General features: G+C 42.8%; 2 long non-coding RNA genes across 4 annotated transcripts in view; one reads left to right on the forward strand and one right to left on the reverse strand.

Annotated features, from left to right (window-relative positions):
• LOC137619754 (uncharacterized) overlaps positions 1-27,219 on the reverse strand; it is a 315,346-nt gene that overhangs the window by 233,128 nt on the left and 54,999 nt on the right. The window lies entirely within an intron of this gene.
• The window catches only part of LOC137619753 (uncharacterized), a 60,790-nt gene continuing 42,511 nt past the window's right edge, over positions 8,941-27,219 (forward strand). For 2 of the 3 annotated variants that reach the window (XR_011039972.1, XR_011039973.1), the window contains exon 1: positions 8,978-9,053. This is a non-coding gene — a long non-coding RNA (uncharacterized lncRNA). Of the gene's footprint in view, positions 9,054-27,219 lie in introns of all 3 variants that reach the window. The other variant, XR_011039971.1, reaches the window with a different exon arrangement.

Raw genomic sequence — 27,219 nt, forward strand, 5'->3', positions numbered from 1 at the left:
AAGTTATGCGACCATCATTTATAGAAAATCTCGTATATATTATATGGGTCTAATTCTCTAATATTTAGTTAGAACCTTATTTAAAAATTTGAGAATATATATATATATATATATATATAAGGTATAAGAGCGTCGATACATAAACTATTGTATATACAATACAAGAGAGAGAGAGAGAGAGAGAGAGAGAGAGAGAGAGATACCCGATTAAAGTTATTCAAATTCTCTATGATTGCTTCTTCTCAATTTCCATTTTTCGTTCAAATTCAACTTCGTTATATAAATGACTATTTAAGCACATTGCCAAAGTACTTTTAAGTACTTTCAATCTCATGTGATGTACTCTACCATACTGTACATTCTTGTGGTATAACTTTATAATGTGGAATGTTCTTCGCCATAAATTACTTTCACAACATTTATAGGAAATTATTATTGTTGTTGATGTTGTTGTTTAGAGTTCTCTTGCTTGAGGGTACACTCGGGCACACTGTTCCATCTTATATCTTATTTCTCTTCCTCTTGTTTTATTAAAGTTTTTATATTTTATAAAGTTATATTTATTTTAATATTGTTGCCCTTCTTAAAATATTTTATTTTTCATTGTTCCTTTTCCTCACTGAGCTATTTTCCCCGCTGGAGCCCCTGGGCTTATAGCATCCTGCTTTTCCAACTAGGGTTGTAGCTTAGCAAGTAATAATAATAATAATAACTATCCTCTATACCATGGTCTTCCACTGTCTTGGGATAGTGTTCTCTTGCTTGAGGATACACTCGGGTACGCTATTCTATCTTATTTCTCTTCTTTTTTTGTTTTTATATTTTATATACAATAGATTTAATTTGTTATTGTTCATAAATTGTTTTATTCTAATTATTCACTTCTGTAATTTATCTATTTCCTTATTTCCTTTCCTCACTGGGCTATTTTTCCATGATGGGGCCTTGGGCTTATAGTATCCTGCTTTTCCTACTAGGGTTGGAGGTTAGCTAATAATAATAATAATAATACAGATATTTTTTCAAGTCTAAAACAAGCCTATCTCTCTCTCTCTCTTTCTCTCTCTCTCTCTCTCTCTCTCTCACTCACACGAAGAAAGTAAGATATTTCATTCATTTATTATTATTATTATTATTATTCTTGTTTTTATTATTATTTATGGGTACAAAAAATAATGATTCAGGGCGCAGATAGACAAATTTAACCCCTGTATATATATATATATATATATATATGTGTGTGTGTGTGTGTGTGTGTGTGTGTTTATACCTTGACGTGGTGAAAGGGTTTGCGTATCGCCATGACTAGCAAAGTTGTACTAGCTATAGCCATCCATACTAGGTTAGTTTGCTGTGAGTGATCAGGCGAAAATCTCCCACCACCACCACCTCTCTCTCTCACACACACACACACGTACGTACACACATGTATACCCGTCCCGTACAGGTGCACACATGTCCTTCTGTTTATTTGCTTGTTTTATTGATTATTATTATTATTATTATTATTTTTGACTACACATACGTTAAAGAACCAGGGCGTAGAAAGACAAACTTTACACACATGTAGGTATGTAAATATATTCATACACATATAGACAAAGATTAAACCATTTATAGCATATTAAATCCCTTTTCAATCATGAAGTAGAATATGATTCTCTCTCTCTCTCTCTCTCTCTCTCTCTCTCTCTCTCTCTCTCTCTCTCTAAGTTATGCGACCATCATTTATAGAAAATCTCGTATATATTATATGGGTCTAATTCTCTAATATTTAGTTAGAACCTTATTTAAAAATTTGAGAATATATATATATATATATATATATATATATATATATTATAAGGTATAAGAGCGTCGATATATAAACTTGTATATACAAGGTTTCCAATAAGAGAGAGAGAGAGAGAGAGAGAGAGAGAGAGAGAGAGAGAGAGAGAGAAAGAGATACCGTTACTCGTGGTGACTGGCCCAGAATCTTTCATTTCTTCATTTACTTCGACACCCGTAGGCCGAAGGGGGCGGAAATCAGCTGTCTCTGTGTTTTTATTTCGTATTAGTTATAATTCACTATCTTATTATTGTCTTCCTGAAATATATTATTATCTGCTTTAATTCTATCATTTCTTGACATAACTGTTGATATTCCATTATTTATTTCCTATTAAAGTTATTTAAATTATCTTTAAGTTCTTCTTTTCAATTTCTGTGCCATTAAAATTCGACATCTTTAGATAAGTAGCTATTTAAGCACATAGCCAAAGTACTTTTATGTACTTTCAACCTCATGTGATGTACTCTACTGTACTGTACATTCTTGTGGTATTACTTTATAATGTGGAATGTACTTCGCCATGAATTGCTTCCACAACATTTATAGGAAATTATTATTATTGTTGTTGTTGTTGTTATTGTTGTTATTATTAGCCTCTGCACCATGTTTTCCACTGTCTTGGGATAGTGTTCTCTTGCTTGAGGGTACACTCGGGTACGCTATTCTATCTTATTTCTCTTCCTCTTGTTTTTTCAAGTTTTTTATACCTTACATACTATAGGTTTATTTTAATGTTATTGTTCATGAAATATTTTATTCTAATTGTTCACTTCTGTAGTTTTTTTCATTTCCTTATTTCCTTTCCTCGCTGCACTATTTTTCCCTGTTGGGGCTCTCATAGGGCTTATAGCAACCTGTTTTTTCCAGCTAGGGTTGGAGGTTAGCTAATAATAATAATACAGGTATTCTTTCATGTCTAAAACAAGCCCATCTCTCTCTCTCTCTCTCTCTCTCTCTCTCTCTCTCTCTCTCTCTCTCTCTCACGAAGAAAGTAAGATATTTCATTCATTATTATTATTGTTGTTATTATTATTATTTCTGGGCAGAAAAATTAATGATTCAGGGCACAGAGAGACGAAATTGTCCCCTATATATATATATATATATATATATATATATATATATAGCTTGACAAAGACCTCAGACATGTCTTTATTCATGACTGGGGTTTGGCCAGTTTTCATCACTACGCAGGCCAGCAGTAGGGATTGGTGATGGTGGGAGATTTTCACCTGATCGCTCACAGCGAACTAACCTAGTATGGGTGGCCCTGGCTATAGTCAAACCATTCTCTCTCTCTCTCTCTCTCTCTCTCTCTCTCTCTCTCTCTCTCTCTCTCTCTCCGTTCCCATGTCCTCCTGCTTTTTGCTTGGTTTATTATTATTATTATTATTATTATTATTATTATTATTTCGCGCTACACATACGTTAAAGAACCAGGCCGTAGAAAGACAAACTTTACACACATATAGGTATGTAATTATATACATACATACATATATACATACTTAGGCCTATATATATAAATGAATATATAGGCATATATATATATATATATATATATATATATATATATATATATATATATATGTGTGTGTGTGTGTGTGTGTGACAAATCTACTTTTCCTTGTCCGTGTTTCTTTCCATTGTCTAAGTTCAGACATTAACATTGTTGTTTTATTGGCCTCCTGTTTATTTACGTTTAATATTTATTATTTCAACAATACTTATCAGGGGAAGAGGCATGGAATATATATATATATATATATATATATATATATATATACATGATGAACAGCATTGTGTTTGGAAAGTGGTTCCCTTCCCAACTCCTTCCCAATAATCCCGCATTGACTGTTAATAGTCATGTATCGTTAAAAATAGATGAGTTTATATAGCTTCAAAAGATAAGAGATGTATTCAGAGTTGATAGATATAATGCCTATATCCATAAAGCTGGATTTATTTTATCCATTAATACATAGAATGATATATATGCAAATAGGATCACCTGAAGATAAGCGACCCCAAATAGTTCTCCTGAAGATAAAGGACCCAACTACACTCACCTGAAGAAGAGAGACCCGGATTTTATTCACCTGAATATAAGCGACCCTAGCTTATTGACGTCTCCAGGTGATCTATTTTGTCTTATAATACTATAAAAAAAAGGAAAAAATATATATTCATTAAAACTAAATTATCAAACATTTGTTAAAAAGAAATAATTTATACAAATAATCCATATTCAATTAAAAGCGTATTATCTTGCAATTAGGCCATTACCATCAAGTCTAACTGGGTTTGCCTTAAAATACTTCATGTAGATTTCTCTAAAAAATGTATACATAAATATTAATCATATATATTTTTTTTTTCTGAAATGTTTAGAATATTATCCTGAATCCACTTCTGTAGTGGAAGTTTAGATTTAGCAAAGAATGGGTCCTTACAAATAGAAACTTTGCTTTTGAATTTAGTATACTCTTTAAATTGGAATTTCTACACATAATTATCTTGTATAGAAGACAGTTTAGTCTCGTAGCCATTAAAGAAAAATAAGATTTTTTTTTTAATACCGTCAATTCAAAAAAAAATCTATTTGCTACCTTATAAATTAGTTTGTTAGCACTTTTATTGGTTAGTCTCACTCTTATAAACTATTTAGTTAGCTTGCTAGTCCCATTTTTAGATTTAAATTCCTCACCTGAAGAAGAGACCCCAATTTTTCCACCTAAAGATAAGCGACCCCAGCGAGTGTTGGGATCCCCAATCATCAGGCGATCCTGCAAATAATACATATATAGGAAGGACTAAACCGTTGTAGGTTACTTGATAAGAACCTAACCTTTAACCGCGACCCCCAAAGTCTTACAAGCAATACTAACCCCCCCCCCCCTACGCTGTGTTTAATCCAAACTTTATAGACATGTAGGTATTTAAATATGTACACACACGCAAATATACATACTTAGGAGAGAGAGAGAGAGAGAGAGAGAGAGAGAGAGAGAGGTCTAAGTATGTATATATGTGTATATGTATATATATACATACCTACATGTGTGTCAAGTTTGTCTTTCTACGCCCTGGTTCTTTAACGTATGTGTAGCCCGAAATAATGATAATAATAATAATAATAATAATAATAATAATAAAAGCAAGAACAATAATAAATAAAACAAGCAAAAAAGCAGGACGTGAGAACGTTGGGTTTAGCCACACCATGACTGCTCAGCCGTGTGTGTGTGCGTGTACGGGTTTACATGTGTGTACGTATGTGTGTTTGTGTAAGCGGAGGTCGTAGAAACAGAAATGGTTCAAGCGAAAGGAAGAGTTCTGTAGTCGATCAGCTGACTGTCGGAAACCATATATATATATATATATATATATATATATATATATATATATATATATATATATATATATATATATATATATATACGCTTCTAGTCCACTAGAGGACAAATGTCTAAGACATGTCCTTATTCATGTCTGGGGTTTGGCAAGTTCTTTTGTCACCCCACTGGCCAACTGCGGTATGGTGATGGTGGGAGATTTTTGTCTGATCGCTCACAGCAAACCAATCTAGTATGGGTGGCTCTGACTCTTTTCATACTTTTCACCGCGTTAAGGTAACCACACCCAGAAAGGGTGTGCGTGTGTGTGTATATATATATATATATATATATATATATATATATATATATATATATATATATATATATATAAACATCATTCGTGTGTATCTATACTTATATACATATGTTCTTACCTGGGCTATTTTTCCTTACGAGTAGCTTCAGAAAAATAAATAAAAACAAAAAAATAAATTATTAACAAGTAAAATTACTTTAATTTGGAAACATAATCAAGCCAGGTGTTAAGATAACAACAGATGATATAAATAAATTTGAAAAAAAAGCCAAAAAAATGTTTTTCTCTTGGTTAAGGTTCTTCAACAAAATACCTATAGTTTGAACTTTAAAATTCTTTCATATAAAATATAATTTTTAGAGAATATTACTACAAAATACATTTGTGTAGGAGAGAAATATGTATTAGATGAAATTAATGATTAATTTGGCTGTAAAATTAGAAATTATTAATGAGTTTTACTCATCTTGTTTGGTAACACAAGTGGTAAAGCATTTTCCAAGGATGATGGTGACGTGTCAAAAATAGAATTTGGTGTTATGGCTTATAAAACATTAATAAGCCATTATAAAGGCAATGGTAAGTCTTAAAATATAATATGATTAGCCATTTAAGGATATTCCAATCTAGAGACAGTTATATCTATGTAAAACATTAAAAAAATCGAGTTTTATTGTTAGCAGACGAATTTATTTTGGGAAACGAAACTAAATTATTAAAATAAAATATTACTAACTGTCTAATTGCATTTTTTGAACTTAATTTTCAATTTTTTAGATATTGTTCGTCTGTTCTAAGAAATGATTTATCGATATTTATTATTCATAATAGGCTTGTGATCTCAAAAAAATTCATGGACACAGTGATGGTATGGCCACCTGTTGACTGTAAAAGTAACTAAAATATTGCAAAAAAATTAATATGAGTTGCAACTTTGTATATCAAAGAGGCTATTTTGTGCAAGGCATACACTATTTAATCATTGCAATGTAAGACGAATATATCAAGAAATAGTATTACTTTTCTTTGGAGTAATAATGTATGCAATTACTAAGATGAAAACTATTTAAAAATTGAATTTAAAAAAAACTATTAGTAACTTTTGTTTCTGAGAGTATTCATTAAAATACCTATTGTCTGCGCTATAAATTTCTTCATATAAAATATATTTTATGTATGATAATAATACAAAATATATTTATTTCACGTAATAAATGTCCTTAGATACTAATAATGATCTATTTGATTGTAAAATTAGAAATATTAAAGGTGTTTTGCTAATCATATTTGGTAATATAGATAGCAGAGGGAATTCTGAAACAGAGTTAGCAACTTGTGTTACCAGAAGAAATGAGCAAAATACCTTAAAGATTTCTAATTTTACAATCAAATAGGACTTTGATGATATCTAAAAGAATTTATAATCTTATATAGATATATTGTATATGAATTCTTTGCATAAAATATATTTTATCTATAAGAATTTTAAAACTTAAACAATAGCTCTTTTAATGAATAATATGGGCAAGGTTGGAGTTGCTAGAAGTGGCTAGTAAATTTTCTATTTTAATTTTCTTCTCAGTATTTATCTTCACAATTGGATATATTATAACTCCAAATAAAAGTAATTTCATTTTCTAATATACTCGTCATATATTGCAATGATAGAATAGTCCATGTCTTGCACAAAATACCTTCTTTGGATATACAAAGTTGCAAGATAGTATCAAATTTGTGTCTACATAAACAGTTACTTCTACTGCCAATAGGTGTCCATACCATCGCCGTGTCCATGAATTTCTTGAGATTACGAACCTATAATGAATAATAAATATATATAAATCATTTAATAGAATACAGGAATCGTAGTGTCAAAATTAAAGCTGAAATTTACAAGGTAGAATGGGCCAATTTATAAGATATTGTTTTCTTAATTTAGTTTTGTTTCCCTAAATTAATTCGTCTGCTAATAATAAATCTCTATTTTTAAGGTTTTCATCTATATATAGCTATCTCTAGGATGGAATATCCTTTAATGATTAACTGTATTCAATTCTAAGACTAAAAATTGCCTTTAAAATGGTATATTAATGTTTTATAAGGCATAACACCAATTTTTTTTTTTGCCACATTACCAAACTAGATGACTAAAAACCCTTTAATATTTCTAATTTTACAGTCAAATAAAACAATAATGGGATCTAATGCACTTTATTTCTTAAATATAATTGTATTTTGTAGCATTATTTTATAAAAAAAGACATTTTATCTGAAAGAATTTGGAAGCTTAGACAATAGTTTTTTCTTTTAATGGTGGATTCTTACCAAGAAAAAAATTGGCATCAGTCTCTTCTAATATATTTGTATTATCAATTTATATATATATATATATATATATATATATATATATATATATATATATATATATATATATATATATATATATATAAGAATTGAATATATTACTCCAAATAAAAATAATTTACTTATTTTAATATATTCTTCTCGTACTATTATTAGCCTATTATTATTATTATTATTATTATTATTATTATTATTATTATTATTATTATTATTTGCTAAGCTACAACCCTAGTTGGAAAAGCAGGATGCTTTAAGGCATATATGGGCTCCAACAGGGAAAAATAGCCCAATGAGGAAAGGAAATGATGAAATAAATAGAATAGTGTGCTTAAGTGTACCTTCAAGCAAAGGAACCCCGTCTTGGATTAGAGTTCTCTTGCTTGAGGGTACACTCAGGCACACTATTCTATCTTATTTCTTTTCCTCTTAATATTTTTTAAGTTTTTATATAGTTTATACATGTTGGTACTGTTCCAGAAGTGTTTTATTTCAATTGTCCATTACTTCTCTTTTAGTTTATTTATTTCCTTTCCTCACTGGGCTATTTTCCCTGTTGGAGCCCCTGGGCTTATAGCATCCTGCTTTTCCAACTAGAGTTTTAGCTTAGCCAATAATAATAATAGTAATAATAATAATAATCTGGTTAGTCAAAGTCCCAGTAGCACTCTAGTGGTAGTATCTCGACGGGTGGCAGGTACCTTGGTCAACCTACTACCTGCTGTGAAATAATCACGAATTTTATTTGTTCACATCTAGTCATAGCATTTTGCATTACTGAAAATTCGTTGGTAATTAATTATATTAATTTTTAAGACCATGCAATTTATTTAAAACTGAAATCTAGTGTTTTATAGGTCATAATGAAAGGATAATGTTGAAGCTGTAACGACAAATTTAATATTAATTGGATGAAATATGATATATTAAAGATATTTTTAATATATAATTGTGATTTACGAAAGTACATGATAGATAAATGATTTAAAACAAGGTCTATAGACCTTGGTTTAAAATAGTGGTCCCTTCGTGGCTCGCAAGTCTGTTGGAACGGTTTAAAATACAGTTCCTTCGTGACTCGCAAGTCTGTTGGAACGTTGACGAAAATGTAAACAAAGTCACGTGACCTAAGATGTGTGTTGTGATAGTGCGCGGCAAGTTTCGTTCAAGAAAACCGTGTCTATCCTGCTACAATTAGCTTATTGTAAGTATTTTCACGCAATTAATTATGTTTTCAAACACCCAAAGGATAAAATAACATTCCAGTGTACTATTTAAGACGTACTATTTGGTATTTGCTGGCAAAAACAAGACTAATTGAGAATCAGTCTCTTGGTAAGTAGGTACGTGATTGTCTACAATTGTGTAACAAAGTTGGCTGTTTTGTTTCTACTGATGGCTGGTATAAGCTAAGGCTATCCCAGAAGAATGCTATTGTAAATTAAATTACTCTGCTAATTATAAATAATACTTTGGTTTATGAATAGCACGTAATACGACTAGCCAACATGGCCACCTGTCATTTTTCTGGCCACCCTGCCGTACATTTAAATTGCTCTTGCTGTGGTCTCGTTTATATTTATGAAGTAGGAGAAACTATTTTAAAGTAGATTTATTCAACCTACGTTATTTTCATATCTAAAATAACCTTAGTGACTTATTTTTCGTAATTGTAGTAGCAGTATACTGTAGACTTGGTATTATCATTACTTTAGGTTTTCAAAGTGTATTCTGAATGGGTTATGGACAGTAAAGGTTTAAAGGCCGCTCATGAATAGCAGAGGCAAGGGACAGTGACAATGTCCTAGACTAAAGACTGACCATATATACTTATGAACTGCGCCCAAGGTAGGACGAAGGAGGGCCAGGCAATGGCTGCTGATGACATAGCAATTAAACCTATAGGCTCCCCCCAATCCCCCATCCTTAGCTCACAAGTATGGTGAGGTTGCAGCGACCAAAGGAACTAACGAGTTTGAGCGGGATGCAAACCCCAGTCTGGCATTCACCAGTCAGCGACGTTACTCCATCGGCCATCACAACCCTAAGCCTATTGTAATTACCTAAATAGTTTATTGATGAATTTTACCTTTAGTATTTACCTTTAGTTTGGTCATATGGTATCTGAATAGGGTAATTTGACTAATACCAAAGCTTAACTTGGTATAGGTGGGCAAAGCCTACCCAGGAAATAAGTTGGGATTACCCTATACTGGTTAGATGGTTGAGGTTATTATAGGTTTTGCTTCCCTGTACTTTACTTGTTATTGTGGATTCCACGCTATTTCTTTATCCCTAAACCAGCCATAGTTTAAGCTGCAAATTTACCCTCATTCCTTATCTGCTCCTACTTTGAAGTCTTCTGCCGTATCCCTGCCCCTATTTCCTTCATTCTTGCTTTCCATTCTCTTCGGGTTCAGGGACAAGGAATAGCCTCTACAATAGCTCGTACTATAATCTAACTATTTTGAGGTTACTTTCTTTTATGCTGCTTTGTCATTTTCTCTACATCGGGTATATTATTAATTTTGTATTTTCTTAATTTGTTTCACTTAATAAAAATGAACCTATTTATTTAGGTCTTCCTCGTAGGGTTGCGGAAGCTCGGTTATTTCATTCCTTTTATATATTCCTGGCAAAAAAACAAATAATGGTTTAAATGACCTTCAATTCTCATTGCTAGACTAAAGAGGCCAAATTTTGTGAATATGACCCATGCAATGTCATTCCCGATACAAACGTTGTCTCTTGCGTGATAACGCAGGGTAACCAGACGTCCCGTATTAGACGTTATTGTACCATATTTATGAAATTTGTCCCGTGTCCCATATCAACCATCTTTGGGTCCCGTATTTTAAAGATCTGAAAAAATATTTTTATAAGGATTATGGAAAGGCTTTCATCATAATATCCTTTAAAACTGCAAAACATGCTTGATTGCAATATTCTGATGCCTCGATATATGTAATGAATGTAGCCAAGCCTCTGCGTGTGTAACTTTACGAAAGTTGTGTGTTGTGTGTCTATGTTGTTCAACTACCTCTCCAATTTAAGTATCCCTTATTTCAGTTTTCTAAGTCTGGCCACCCTGGAGGACACAGGTATCTAATGTAGGCTTAATACTCTATAGTATGTACATGGTGTTCTGGGTTTTGATTCCAAAGGTTGCTGATAAGAACTTGAAATATTGACCAGAATGTCTCCTTAGTAGTTAATTACCTCTGCCAACAAAGTTGGAAGGAGGTTATGTTTTACCCCCTGTTTATGTGTTTGTGAACAATTCCCTGGCTACAATTTTAATCATAGAGTAATGAAACTTGCAGGGATTACCTGTTACGTGAACGTGAAAAGCTGGAAAGGGTCAAGGTTACAATCAAGCAAAATTTCCAATTCACGTAATCAGCCATAGGTTTGCACATCGTGGTCACAGGGACTTCAAACTTGGCTCAGATTTGAGCGTACAAAAATCCACACCAATTGATACATGTTAGGGTCGAGGAATAAGCTCCCATGGCGGAGGTAAGCGCTCTACTGAGTGCCCCTCCAGTGTTTATTAGTTTTTGCCCAGAGATCTTGTAATGTAGTTGCTACTGGGGGGGAGAGAGGCGTCCAGCGAATCAAAACAGAACAGCGTGGAGGAGTTATCCAAGAGTGATTCAGGTGACTCGTGCAGTGAGTTTTTGTCAAAGGTCAGTGACCATGTTTTGTTCCGTAGCTGAAATACAAACCACGCTATTTACATGGGGTAATTACTTCGGCGTAGCTGAATGACGAGCCACGAAGTTTTAACGAGGGTTTCCTACCCCACCGATAGTTAGCGGGGGGGGGGTAGGGAGGGGTAGCTAGCTACCCCTCCCCCCTCACACACACCGGTGAATAGCTCACTTTACTTTTGGCTCGGAGAGACGACAGACCTGTCAGCACTCTCCTCTTTGTTGACTTTTCAGTGTGTGTGTGAAGTTGGCCTCTATTACTCGTCATGCGTACGTGCCCTGGACTTCCCGGCCGCCCTTGTAGGACCTTTATGTCGGCCGTGGACACGGATCCTCACTCCTTATGCCCTCAGTGTAGGGGCCAACGGTGTGATAGGTCTAACGTGTGTATTGAGTGTATGGAGTGGTCTACCTCCCAGTGGGAGAGGTTTGCCCGGCGACGTAAGAAGAAGGCTAAAAGGGATCTTTCTCCTTCGGAGGCTTCTCGGAAGAGAGAAAATCCCAGGTCTTCTTCTTCCAGCGCCCTTTCCTCCTCCGAAGCTCCCGCTCGAGCGGCCTCTTCCGAGAGGCCGGCAAGTGGTAGCGTAGACCGTAATGTTGTTGATGTCATTAACCGATCCCGGGGTGAGGGAGAGGTCGTTGCCTCCCATAGCGAGGCGGCTGCCCCTTCCCCCTCGGAGGAGGTAGTTGTATCTAATAATGATCTTTTCCAACTTTGGGCTTCCTTGGGGCTGCAGGGTTTGCCCTACAAGGAAGCCCTGTTTGACATGATCAAACGGGGTGCGGCTGCCGAACAATCGTCAACTTCAGCGGAGATAGATCCTCTGTCTGTGGTTGACGTTGTTGTGTCGGAAACATCCCGTGGGTCTGGCCAAACGCCTGTTCCTGTGGCTGCGGTAGCGGAAGGCTCTGACTCCCCCTCCGAACATACTTCGAGGGAGGAGCTTAGTCCCACGGTCTCTCCTACCGGTGATACTCCCTCTCGGGGGAGTTCACTTATAGAGACTCCTCTTCGGAGGCCCATTGATGGTCAGCCTGCTGATCCCACGGCCCCTCGTGGGCGTATAAGGCGGAAGGCTCGTCCTCCCCTTCGCCGTAGAGGCCTTCCATCTCCCTTCAAAGGGGTTAAGAGGCGCCTCTTCGGCTCGTCGTCACCACAGTCCTCTGCGGAGGAGACGACTCGCCGTTCTCCTGTCCTGCCAGCTACCAACCTAGACCTCTCCAGGGATCGTTCGCGATCCCCTTCGGAGGATGGTCGTCCTTCGGGACAAGGTGACCTGTCGCCCAGACCATCTACGTCTAAAGCTCCTGATGCGCTTTACGCGCCACCTGATCCTGCCTCTGTGCAATCTCCAGGTCCTTCGGGGCTGCAGGGACTTGAGCGCGAAACTGCGCCTCGCCCCTAAGCGCAAGGCACCGCCTGCGCACCCGCCTGCTGTTGCTCCTGTTGATCCTGACATAGCGCCTCGGTGCTCACCCTGAGACGTTCGCGTCGCTGTTCCTGTCGCGCGCCAGGGTTCCCCTGCGCGCCCACGCCCGTCGGCGCCCCGTCGCCCTCCAGCAGTTCCTGAAGTAGTGCGCAAGCGCCCAACTGCGCAGACGCGCCCTGCTCTTGATATAGCGCCGCCTCACTCACCTGCGCACACGAGGCCAGTTCCTGATACGGCGCCTACGCGTCCACCGGTGCCCCAGCAGTCACCTGCGCCCACGCGCCCTCCAGCGCCTCGGCGCCCCCCAGTTCCTGTTTCATCGCGCGCGGTCCAGGAAGTTCCTGAGTTGGCGCACAGGCACCCACAGGTTCCTGCGGACTCGTCGCCCCTCTCGGGGGATAAGCGCGACACGCGCCCGCGCGCGGTTCCAGTTCCAGCGCTCACGCGCACACCAATGCACGGGACCCATCGCGCCCACCTAGGGAGATTCGCGATACGCGTCCGCGCGCAGTTCCTGCACCAGCGCCCACACGCTCACCAACGCGACCACGCGTCGCTGCAGCTCATCGAGTCGCCCCAGAGGCTCCCAAGTTAGCGCACGGGCGCTCACGGCCGCCTCTGGGCTCTCCCTCCAGACCGCACGAGCCTGCTACTGATACGATCGCGCACGACACTCCAGTATCGTGCCCTGTTCCTGCTACGCGCCCTGTTCCTGTATTTAAGACAACTCAGGTTGCCCAACGAACTCCAGAGCGCCCTCACGCGGCTCGCCCCGCGCGGCCACGATCGCCAGCGCGACCAGCGCTCCCACGGGCGAGTGTGCTGGTCTTACCGGACCGGCGCCAACCCTCTCGCCCCCAGGCCGCTTGCGACCCTGCTCCAGCGCTAACGCGCCCTCAACCGATTCTTCCGGACACGCGCTCAGGCGCCCCCGTTATCTCGCGCTCTTCGGGGCCGCGCCAGGTCGCTGCGCGTCCGCGCATTCGTCCTCCTCCTGTTCCAGCTCCTGATCGTCGCATGCCTACGCGCTCTCGCGATCATGTTCCCGCTCCGGCTGCTGCGCGCCATCGCTCCTGAACACCCACCTGCGCGCCCTCGCTCCTGAACTCCCACCTGCGCGCCCTCGCGGGTGCGCGCGAGTTTCCAGCATCGCGCCATCCATCCACGCGCGACCCTGATCTGGGCCCGATACACAAGCCCCAGCGCGATCGTCGCCAGGCGGACCCTTCCTTGTCGCGCTCCCCTCCCCGCAAGCACAGACCAGCGCGCTCGCCAGAGGGGGAGCGTTCCCCAGACAGGTCTAGGGATTCTTCTCTTTCAGCCCTGCAGGCGAACCCTCGTTTGTCGACTCCTCTTAGGGATCCCTTGATCCCCTTCCCTCCAGAGGGAGTGTCAGACAGCAGCCCTGGTTCGGCACCTTACTCGGAGCTCTTGTGCAGACGGTTAAGCCAGCCCTCTCTGATTCGGGTTGCGAACCAGTGGCAGCTTCCTCCCCCCTGAAGAGGAGGAGAGGAGTCTCTCCCGTGGTTCCTCCTCCGAGGCCTATTCTGTCCCCGCGCAGATCCTTACGCAAGGCTCCTACTCCCCCTCAGACCTTCTCGCCCTCCCCTGCGGAGGAGGATTACCCCTCCTCAGGAGAGTCGGACGAGCAGGAATACTCCCCCCATCGCACCAATGGAGGAGGTTCCTCCTCTTCCCGAGAGGTCTTCTCGTCCAGAGGTGCCTTCTTAAAGAGAGAATGCCTTGATGAAGTCATCGGGCTTCAGCACGGCATATCATTCCCGTGCTGAAGGCTTGTGACGGGCAAGAGGGCTCTCGAACTGGAAAATTTCTTTTCTCAGTTTGACTCTAAATTTCTCTCATTCTTTTTCTATTACTTCTTATTGCTTATTCCTCCTTCATAATTATCAGCTGTCTCCAACCTTGCTGTCAAAACTCTCTTACCCATTTCACTGTCCAGGTTTTTTTTAGAGGGGATATTGTATCCAGGATCGGTTTTTATTTCAAAATCAATTGTGGGAGCTGTGGTGGTCTTTCCAACTGCCCGAAAAGTTTTGGACACCTAGGAGTGTCAGTATTCCCATACTGGCACGCGGAACTATCTCGTAGGAAATTTGGCCTTCGGATTCCAGGGGTTGGCGATTTCATAGAGATAGGACTCTCGGCATTCTGTCCGGTTTGCCTGCCACTATGATTAGAGTGGGGATGATTGTATTCTTGAAATGCTCTCAGTCCCATCAAGCGGGTTTGGCATACACTTGAGCCACTCTAATCATAGTGGTACCATCCCTTTGTGGTAGGGTAGGGAGTGGACATTTGGTAAGCAGCTTTCGCAGGTGTCATTGGTGGAGAAATTAATTCCAGGAAAGGCTAACGGTGTCTTATTTGGAATTTCAGACATTCTTAATATTTTCTCTTCCTTAAACTTTATTTGTTCCGTAACCGAAATACAAACCACGCTATTTACAAAGGGTTATTACTTTTAGCGTAGCTGAAATGGCGAGCCATTAGAATTTAACGAGGGTGTATTACCCCCGCGCTAGTTAGCGGGGGGGTAGGGGAGTGGTAGCTAGCTACCCCTCCTCCCCCTCACACACAGGTGAATACTCACTTTCACTTTTGGCTCGGACTGTGACAGACGTCTCTGTCTTGGTCCTCGCTTGGCAGCCATTGTCTGTTTTGTCTTTACTTAATCGCTTACTTTTCTTTTACTCAATATATATGTAAACATGTTTTCATGTTTGTATATATATTTGAGTATAGAAATAAGTAAGTTTCCTTTTCAGATGTGTGTGTGTAGTGTACGATATCTACGTGGAGGCCTCGGCAGTTAGGCCACCACGGCCTAATTTTATGGGTTGCGATCGAGTTTGACTTCGGTCTTTCTCTCTCTCTCTCTCTTGAGGTCGTTCACCCTTTTACTATGTTTTACTACGCCCTTGTAGCTTCCTTCCCGTGTGGGTGGGGTTGCTACGCCGTACATTTTGTCTCAATTAGTTTATGAATCTAATTGTAGTTGTTAATTTTTCAGCTTGTAGAACGATTCCTTTCGGGGTTTTCGTTTTTTTCTTTAGTGTTCATTCTTTTTTTAAATTACATAATTACATAGTTACATAATTATAATTGTTATAATTCTGTTTTGGTTACAGCTCTCCTTCCGCGAGTGTAAGTGGTTGTGAGGGCACGTGCCTGTTGTGTAATTCTTGTTCCTTTTCCTCGGGATTCCTCTTCGGAGCCTTCCCGGGGGAATGAATGTGTACTAATATTATTTGTTTTATTTTTTTACAGTTACCGATCTAGTTCGTTTCTGTAATATAGCAACGGTGTGAGCTGTCTGGTTGAGTCCTGGGGATTCGGCTGTTGCTGCCTCCCCCCTTGTATTGTCGTCAGGGGCGTGTCTCCTTCTACTGGTAGTACTCCCGTGTCGACGGACAGCTCTCCAGTTCATTTTAGAACAGTCAGGAGGCTTGCCTCCTTGGGCGGATAACTTTCCTTCCGAGGGAAGTTTTTTCCTGTCCAGGCTTGAGCTTTTCCTCTTTTGGGGGGTTCTTCTCTTGCCTTTTTTTCGTGCGACTATGCTCTTGGTGCTGAGCGGTCGCACCTGCAGTTTCGCTCAAGGGGCTGGGCAACTGCAGGGGCTCCTCTTCGGAGGATTGCCCCTTTTAGGTCACTGGCTGACCAGTCTCTTCCACGAAGTGTTTCTCTGTCGTTCGCGAGAGAGTACACTCATAGAGACTCCTCTTCGGAGGTTTCTTCTGTTGCTGTTGCTGTTGGCCTCCCTCGCCGTAAGGCCCTCCGTCCGCCTCATCGTAAGGGCCTCTCATCTCCCTATAAGGGTGCTTGAGGCGCCTTTTTGAATCTCCGTTTGCAGCCTACAACTTCTTTTTCTCGATCTTCCGTCTTGGTGCAGATGGACAGCAGTCTAATCTCGTCTCCCGACGGGCAACGGTCTTCCCGACGGACAACGGTCTTCCCGACGGACAGCGGTCTTCCGACGGACATCAGTCTCCCGGCGGACAACGATCCCTTCGGGGCAAAGGGTTGCCCCCACGGGGGTTCTTCCCTTGCGTGTCAGGGTTTCCCTGCGCGCCCTTCTGTTCGTCAGCGCTCTTCTGATCGCCATCGCGCGACCCTCAACTGCAGATGCTGATCGCCATCGCGCGACCCTCAACTGCGGATGCTGATCGCCATCGCGCGACCCTCAACTGCGGATGCTGATCGCCATCGCGCGACCCTCAACTGCAGATGCTGATCGCCATCGCGCGACCCTCAACTGCGGATGCTGATCGCCATCGCGCGACCCTCAACTGCGGATGCTGATCGCCATCGCGCGACCCTCAACTGCGGATGCTGATCGCCATCGCACAACCCTGAACGATTGCCCGCTTACGCATGCTGCTCCTCATCGCACAACCCTGAACGATCGCCCTCTTGCGGATGCTGATCACCATCGCACCCTTTCACGCGATCATTCACCTGCGCATGCTGCTCGCCATCGCACAACCCTGAACGATTGCCCGCTTACGCATGCTGCTCCTCATCGCACAACCCTGAACGATCGCCCTCCTGCAGATGCTGATCACCATCGCACCCTTTCACGCGATCATTCACCTGCGCATGCTGCTCGCCATCGCACAACCCTGAACGATTGCCCGCTTACGCATGCTGCTCCTCATCGCACAACCCTGAACGATCGCCCTCCTGCAGATGCTGATCACCATCGCACCCTTTCACGCGATCATTCACCTGCGCATGCTGCTCGCCATCGCACAACCCTGCACGATTGCCCGCTTACGCATGCTGCTCCTCATCGCACAACCCTGAACGCTCGCCCTCTTGCGGATGCTGATCACCATCGCACCCTATCACGCGATCATTCACCTACACATGCTGCTCGCCATCGCTTACCGCCAGCGATCTTCTTCACCTACGCGGCAGCACGATCCCTCGCCGTCACGCCCATTCGCCTGCGCGCCCGCGCGATCGCTCGCCTGCGCGCCCGCGCGATCGCTCGCCTGCGCGCCCGCGCGATCGCTCGCCTGTGCGCCCGCGCGATCGCTCGCCTGCGCGCCCTCGCGACCGCTCGCCTGCGCGCCCGCGCGACCACTCGCCTGTGCGCCCGCGCGACCGTTCGCCCTCGCGCGACCATAGTTCGCGGCGAATTCCACAGCCGGTGGTAGCAGCAGGGACGCGTGCTCCTAGGCGGCACTCGGGATCACCTCCATCCAAGCACAGGTTTGTAGTGCAGGACGAAGACAGGTCAGTACAGCATTCTTCCCACCTTCTTTTCAGGCAGGAACCGTCGTGTCCTCTCCAAAGGATCGCCCGATCCCTTTCACCTTAGCGAGGATTTCGGACTCTGTGTCCTTGGAGCAGCAGACATGGTTTGATCCGCTGGCACGGGCGTTAATGAGGGTTATGAAACCAGCACTCACCGGCCAGGGTAACAAACCAGCGGCTGTCTCTCCTACGCTGAAGAGAAAGAGAGGAGTGGACTTCGTGGTGACTTCCCCCAGGGCGAAGTTGGTTCCCAAGAGGTCAGTCTCGAGGGTCCCCTCTCCTGCACGAGTACTCTCTCCTTCTCCCGCCCTGGAAGGATTTTTGGCGGGGGGGCTTTCCGTTGAAGATTTCTCCATCGGACAAGGGGTGACTGCTTACCTCTTCCTCTGGGAGCTTACCAGGTTCTTTCCCTCCTCGGTTACGGCCCGAGGTTTGGTTCAAGGAAGCTACAGGAAGATCAAGGGTACTTTCCTCCTCTCGAGCTCAGGCACCTTGGCCTTTCGTCGTTAAGTATCTACTTGCGGACAAGCTCGATGTTGTACCATCTGGACGCACTGACTGAAGGCTTCCTTCGGGTGTCTCATCTGTGGAGGTCAACGACCTCAGACACCCTTCCATCCTTGAGAAGAGTTTTGTCTTTGCCCAAGGACAGAGACTTAAACATCTGCTGTGCGGAGTAAATCGACTTCCGGTTTCACTCCTCCAAGGCGCTTTCTTCCAGACTCTGCAGGGCTCCAGCTCCCTTTTCTTTCAACCACGTCGGCCTAAGTTATCGGCTACGACAACTGGGACAAGGTGTCCAATTGCAGTTTCCTCCTGTCAGGAACAGATGGCACGGGAGACTCCCCCGGGGGGGCATAGTCCTAAAAGGAGTTCACGAACTCTAGGATTGCAGGTTTTTTCGCTGGGAGGATGCTTAAGGTTACTCATCCGAATGACAGCTTCCCGATGCCCATTCCCGCACAATCTCTGTGAGTAGCCAAGGATATCGCGCCTGCCGTCTCTGTCAGCGAATTCAGTGTCTCTGAACCTCTATGCCATAGCATCAGCAGAGTTGCCCGGTTGGGCAGAATGATCCATACCTTAGGCGAAGGTCTTCCTTAGGATCATCGACGGCTTCACCCCCGGCCCCCTCAGTCGATCCTTTCTTGTAAGGAAGGATCTGAGAGGGGATGTCCATAGTCGACCTCTCAGCCCTGATCAAGTTTGTCGAACAAACTTTGGCCAGCGTAGACCAGCAGAATCGATCAGACTGGTAACGAGGCGACAGGACTCCTTTAACCCTGGATCGGAAGGACGGGTACTTTCAGTTTCCATTCCATCCATCTTCCAGGGTGCTCGTCGAATTCAGCCTAAACTGCAAGTATTCCTGCTTATGATGCAGTGTGGCTATCCCGCCGTGGCATAGCAGGTTTGTTTCCCCAGAGAGCTCTCCCTGCCTTCCTCTTGGCCGCTCAGGTGCAGACTTCCGCCTCCTCTGCTGTTTGGAGGGCTGGTCAACTCCGGTAGGCTCGGGTTTCGACCTTCTTCAGCGCCGGGAAAAGCTTCCGAATGCTGACCATGAGTGTGGGCTCATGGTATTTTGCTTGGAGCCTTCTCTTCCTCTGCCTCAACATCTGGAGTATCTGGCCATGATATTGAGTCAACCGCCTTACCACGTTGGAAACCCCGCTTCTCGTCCGTCCAGCGAGGTTAAGCAACGTTGGTACTTGGATGGGTGACCACCTGGGGACGCCAGATTCTGTTACCACATCCTCCGAGCCTTCCTTTCGGTTGACTGTGGCAAGACTGAGGAGAGTCGCAGTACCTGTTCTCAGTCAAGCAGAGTTTTCAGCCCTACCTTGGAACGTTTCCTAGTTCTTCTTTCCTCATTGACCCGTTTATAGTCCGAACGGTCGCCTCAGGATAAGTTCCATGTGGGGCGATCCAAGTTCCGGTGGCTTCAGGCAATGTTTAACCGGACTCCCTGGCCCTATGGGACCAGCGGAACTGTTAAACCTGCAATGGGTGTTGACCTATGGAGCCTCTTGATGGTAGTGGATATTCTCGTCCTTTCCCCACATTCTTGATGCGGTTCTCGGACTCGTCAAAGGAAAGGGGGGGGGGCATGTTCCGGTCCAGGCCTATGGTCAAGACCTGAAGGATACCTCTCCATCATTCAGGCAGGCTTAAGGGCCTTAGTCTGGCCCCTCTTCAGATCCTACCGCTCCTGCCAAGTCGCCCCGTTGCGTGTCGACTTCATGCTAACCAGCAGGGGACGCATTTTCACACCTTCACATCTTGCAGTAGAGATACCGGGATGATTGAGATTCTCTCAATTCCACCATCGGCTCTCTCATTCCAGGCAGGGGAATGTTTCTCTCAGACTATCCGAGCAGAGCCTCATAGAGAGAGTGTACCTAAGGGTCTTTGACCTTGGGTAACCAGCAAGTGCTGGTCTGGGGGACCTGATCGCGACAGCTTGGAACCTCAAGCTTCCGCTAGTTTTCCCCCCAGTCTCAGACCCCGAGACTCTGGCAAGATGCATTCCGGTGATGGTGGGACAACTTCGACGCCTGCGTCTTCCCTCCTTTTTGTCTGCGGACAATGGGTCTCAACAAAACCAGGTTGTCTGTCAACCTTTCAATGGGAGAGCTCCACTGGGACTATGCGCAGAACGGTTTCTGGACCCTCTGCTTCCCCTGACGGAACTCCCGGGAGAGCTTCTCCCACGACGCAGACTACTCAAGCAACCACACTGCGACATCTCTCCCGAACCGGGACGTCGCTTCGGCTTCATGCCTGGAGACACTACGCTTCCTCCTCTAGAAGAGACAACCCGCTACAGTCGCGGTACGTAGGTCGCGTCATCTGCGATAGTCATCCACAGGGGTCTCCCAGGCAAAGTGAAGAGTCTAAGGTGGTTGGTGCCGTGGGAGATATACCTCTTCCCGTGAGGCCTCTTCTCCAGCAATAACGGTCTTATTGCCTTTCGGCGGGAGGAAACTCCTTTCCGCTCTTGGCAATGAAGCCTGTCGCTCAGCCTTTCCCTGACCTTCAGGCTTAAAGGAATAACTTTTTCCTGCCCGCTGGATCTATCCTCGCTCATGCGAAGCTACGATCGTCCCTGCCCTAGTCGGAGGAAGACCTCCAACTTGGAGCATGGCTCGGACTTTTAGTCCTTTAAGAGATCTTCTCAAGACCCTTTTATGACAGGCCTCGGATTGTATTCCGCCTTGGGTCTTCTGCTCACTCTGGCCACGGCCAGTGTGTAAGCAATCTTCTTGGTCTCTTACTACTCCCCCCCCTTTCTAAGGAAGAGGGGAAGGCAACATTCAGGCTCGCTCCTGAGTTGTTGGCTAGACTCAGAATCTGAGGGTCCCGACCCTTCGGTCCGATTCATTCAAGATTTTGAGTCTCCATTCTGTGTCTGATGTCCCAAGACCTTCTCTTTCTTGCCAGTACAGGAATCGAGAGGTTAGCGCTGGGAACAGCTGCAGTTTGGCCTCAGTTGCAGCCGATTTGGGAACACAAGGAGGACATGGGGGGAGAGTCACCAGTATACCTCTTCAGCCCGGACTCAAGGACATTCATCTCGACCTGTCTTCAGACCCTCCCCCGTCACGTCGCCCTACAGCACGATGTTGGATACATCGCAACGTCCCTCGCCTTCGAGTAATACTACTCTGTGACGCAGGTGCTACAAGCTGGAGTCTGGAAGCGTCTGATGACCTTCGCAGCCCGCTTCCTGCAGGGCGTGACCCACAGGAGTCTCGATACGTTTTCTATCGCTCTGTGGTGGCTACACAACAGCTGGTCTAACCTCAGGCTCCTTTTTGGACAGGTAGCAGAAGGTTGAGGGCATTGTTATCAGGTTTTAGTCTGCATGAACGAAAGAAGTATGTCTGGCCCTTACTTCTTTCTTCATCATCCCCTCTACGGGGAAGCAGCATCCTGGTCTCTGCATAGCTGACCTCGAACCTCTGCAGGTAAACCATGCTTCCTTGTGTTCCGAGTATTGAGTCAATACTGTCGCGTCCCCCATACCCTGACGAGGTGGTATTGGGAACGTCCTAACCCAGAGTTCCTTCTGGAACTCCAGGTCAACTGCCTAGGACGGGTCACACTTCTTCCTTCACACACAAGCTTACGTAGGCCACATGGTTCCTTGCGGTGCAAGGAACTTGTGAGGTGCAGGGACTCCTTTTCTCGAGTGCGACTCACTCGGATTCTGAGTCCCCGGGTAAAGCCAAAGCCAGTATGGCTGGGGACTTTCCACCCTTCCTAAGGGATAAGTCACCCTTTGTAAATAGCGTGGTTTGTATTTCGGTTACGGAACAAATGACAAATTCGAAGATAATTTGTATTTTTCCTAACCATACAAACCTTAGCTATTTACACATATTTGCCCGCCAGCCCTGTCCCCCAAGACAAGTCCTACCTCTAAGTGAAAGTGAGTATTCACCTGTGTGTGAGGGGGAGGAGGGGTAGCTAGCTACCACTCCCCTACCCCCCCGCTAACTAGCGCGGGGGTAATACACCCTCGTTAAATTCTAATGGCTCGCCATTTCAGCTACGCTAAAAGTAATAACCCTTTGTAAATAGCTAAGGTTTGTATGGTTAGGAAAAATACAAATTATCTTCGAATTTGTCATTTTTTTCCTTGTTATTATGACCCCTTCCCTCCCCAAAAAAATAATTAATGAGTAAACTTAATGTTCCCCGTACCCCTGGATCAAATGGCGAACCCCAGACACCGTTGACGACTTCTGCTTGTTTAAGTAAGGAAAGCTCTGTTGACAACCTCGGCAATAAAAAGGATTCCTCCAACAATACTTCTCTGACCAGTGTAATTAAAGACAATTTATCGGCACTGGTGGAAAATGATTCTTGTAATAACAGTAATACTTTACTCTCTGGTTCTGGCTCATTACCAGATCCAGCAAAAAATCTGAAAATTCTCCTCTTAAAAAACATACCATTTGGTTGTAGCTATGACATAATTCATGAAGCCTTCTGTAGATTTGGGGCAATCAAAGAAATTTTATTGGAGCTTAATGGTAGTAAAGGCTTTTTGGAAGCTTGGGTATCATTTTCAAGTTTTGAGATTGCTTTAGAAGCAAATAAATATTTAGAGAGTATAAAAATTGACAATTGTTTGATTTCTGGGGCTCTATGTGATAAAGTACCAAGACACCTAGAGGTATATAAACCAGAAGAATGGATGGAAAAAGAAATAGAGCATAGACTTCCAGAAGTAAGAACCCCCAAGCCCCCAACATGGATAATTGCATCTGGGAAGATAGATAATTATAAGTATTATAAGATTAGTAAATTTATACAAAAAAAAGTTGGTTTAATTAAAAGTAAGGATATTAGCAGATACGGTAAGCAATCTGTTTTGATTAATGCAAAATCAGATACTCAAGCTCACATGCTTTGTGGCATGAAGATTGCAGAAATTGATCCTATTAAGGATATTAAACCACATATGAGCTTCAGCTATGGTAAAGGAGGAGTTTTTGATAAAGATCTATATGAATTTTCAGAACCAGAAATTCTGGACATGTGCCCTGCTAATGTTTGGAAAGTAAGTAAGATCCCTCAAACAAGCATGGTAGTTTTAACATTTGAAACCCCTGTTATACCAGATCATATAATTATTGAGAATGAAAGAGTACATGTTCGAGAATATAAACCTAGGCCTTTACAATGCTTTAATTGTTTCAAGTACGGTCACCCTTCCCGGTACTGCAATAATACAAAGATCTGTATTAACTGTTCTTTGTTAGAACATGGCCAATGCAACAGAGATACAACCTGTGCAAACTGTAAAGATCATCATAAATCGAATGATAAAAGATGTAGAGAATACAAGAAAGAAGAAGCTGCAATCTTGAAAGCAAATGCTGAACATATAAGTGTAGGTTATGCAAAGTATTTACTCAATCGGCAACTTAATTTTGCTCGCGCGGTTAAGATGCCACCAAAAGATTATAATCCACTACCCCTTACTACCACAAGGGGACCAGTGGTTGCACCTGGCCCGTCAGGTGCATCTCCCTTAGTGGTGGTAGCCCAGCCATCTGGGTCAAGTGCTCAGCCTATAAAAGCCAGAGCACAAACCTCCAAAGAGGTCAATATGGTTTCCAATACACCAAAAGTAATGTCACCGATAGGAGCATCTCCCCTAGAGGTAGTAGCCCAGCCTTCTGGGTTAAGTGCTCGAACTGTTGAAGTTCTAGCACAATCCTCCAAGGAAGCCAATGTGGCTTCCACCACCTCAAATGTATTGTCTCAGGCAGAATCTCTACCTGATTTGATGGAGATTGGAAAACAAGATCTTCCAAAGAGGAAAAGGTCCCCATCATCCTCACCTTCATCTAAGTCAGGTAAGTGCCCTACTGCTCATGATCCTAAGGTTGACTTGTATAAAGATCCTAGAAAGAAAGAAAAGAAGAGTGGTGGCCTAGTAAAGCCTTCCATCTCCAGGCCTTACATGGCTTCATCTGAAAAGTCCCAAAAGACAAATGAGACGAAGAAAAATAATAACAAAAGATAATGTCTATCATCCAGTGGAATTGCAGAGGTCTAAGTACTAGCATTGAGCAAATAAAAACTTTAACCAAGGACTCAGACACGAAGGTAATTTGTCTACAGGAAACCAAGATCAGTGACAAACCATTTAATCCTGGACTCAATTATAATTTTTGTAGATCCCCTCCTTTGCAAGCTGCAAGAGCTCTAGGTGGTACAGGTTTTATTATTCACAAATCTGTAAAATTTGAAACAATCCTACTCAATACACCACTACAGGCATGTGCAGTTAGAACTCATATTGGGAAAAAAATTACTTTATGCTCGCTATATATTGAACCATCCTTAGAACTTTTCCTCTTAGATCATGCTGGTAATCCAAGAAGGCTTAGACTTTCTGACCTCCAAGACCTGATCAATCAGCTTCCTGCCCCTTTTATTTTAATGGGTGATTTTAATGCAAAGCATACTTTATGGGGTGGAAATGTGTGCGATAGATGGGGTAATCTTGTTGAAGAATTAATTGACAACAATGATGTAATACTAATGAATGATGGTTCTCCAACTAGGTATGATGTATTCCACAACTCTACATCAGCCATTGATTTATCAATCTGTTCCTCATCCATTCGATTGGACTACCTTTGGTCAGTAAATGAACACCTACATGGCAGTGGCCATTGGCCAATAATGTTAAATTATGTCCATAATCTTCCTTCTCAGTGTCCACCAAAATGGAAGATAGACGAGGCAGACTGGGCAGCTTATGAAAACTGTTCACACACCGATAAAGAGTATGATGAATTTACATCTCCAGTGCATGCCTATCAACATCTTGAAAATATTATTGATGATAATGCTAGCAAGTTTATACCTAAAACATGCGGTTTACCTCATCGCTCTGTAGTTCCTTGGTGGAGTAAAGAATGTGCCAACGCAAGAAAAGTGACCCGAACTTGCTTCAGAAGATACTTGAGAACAAACTATGTAGCAGATAGAATAGCGTACTTCAGAGCCTGTGCCAAACAAAAAAGAATTTTTAAAAAAGCAAAGAGAGCATCTTGGAAGAAATATATATCTAATATTAATACCAAAACTCCTTCAAAGGAAATATGGGACAAGATTAGAAAACTTCAAGGTAAATTCGTCCCTAAGCCTCTACCAATATTAAGGGAAAATAATAGATATATATCTGACCCCAAAGATGTAGCAGAGGTTCTTGCTAAGCACTTTGCCCATGTATCAAGTGCTGACAACTATTCCCCAGCATTTCAACAAATTAGAGCATCAACATCTGTTGTTCCTCCTGCCTCTTCAAATACTGAAGCTTTTAACCTGCCTTTTAGTATGGAGGAGATGCAAAATGCTATCTCTAGCTCTTCTTTAACTGCCCCAGGTGAGGATGGCATCCGGTATGAAATGATATCACATCTTCCAGTGGATACCAAGGAATTTTTATTAGAAACCTTTAATGGTCTATGGGCTTCCCATACATCTCCTGATTCCTGGCATACTTCAATTGTAATTCCAGGCCACAAGTCTGGTAAAGACCCAGAACTGCCATCTAGTAATAGGCCCATATCCTTGACCAGTTGCATAGGAAAACTATTTGAGAGAATGATCAACAACAGACTTTAGTGGTATCTAGAATAAAAAAATCTTTTATCTAACAGGCAGTTTGGTTTTAGGAAGAACCGAAGTACTCTAGACCCTTTGCTGATGTTATCAAGGGAAATTTCAAATGCCTTTTCTAACCAAAACCAGGTGGTGGGTGTCTTTTTTGACCTCGAAAAGGCATATGACACTATCTGGAGGGGTGGTATTTTAAAGCAATTGGCCTTGTGGGGTATAGGAGGACATATGTTCTCTTTTATTGAAGAATTTTTATCAAACCGCTCAATTAAAGTGAGAGTAGGGTCAGAAGTATCTTCATCCTACATGCAAGAAGGTGTCCCCCAAGGTAGCGTATTGAGTGTGACCTTGTTTGCTGTTGCTATTAATAGTCTCATGAGTCACATACCTCCTGGCATACAAGGATCACTATTTGTCGATGACTTTGCAATTTATTGTAGTGGACCATCTGCACTACAAGCATGCCAGAATCTTCAAATTGGAATAAATGCTGCTTCCGCATGGGCAAATTCTCGTGGATTCATGTTTTCTCCTCAGAAGACCAAAGCCATTCGCTTTACTCGTACTCGTAAAAGGGAAGAGATCCCCACCCTTTTCTTAAATGATTGCATTTTGCCATATGAGGATAATGTCAAGTTTCTTGGAGTCATTTTCGACAAGAAAGTGACATTTGGTCCCCATATAAATGACCTATCTATCAGGGTTAAGAAGTCACTGAACATTCTGAAAGTGATATTGCATTTTGATTGGGGTGCTGATAGAACAACTTTGCTTAGAATTTATACATCTTTGTGTCGGA

This window comes from Palaemon carinicauda, chromosome 26 (genome assembly GCF_036898095.1).
Source record: "Palaemon carinicauda isolate YSFRI2023 chromosome 26, ASM3689809v2, whole genome shotgun sequence".
NCBI classification, from domain to species: Eukaryota; Metazoa; Arthropoda; class Malacostraca; order Decapoda; family Palaemonidae; genus Palaemon; species Palaemon carinicauda.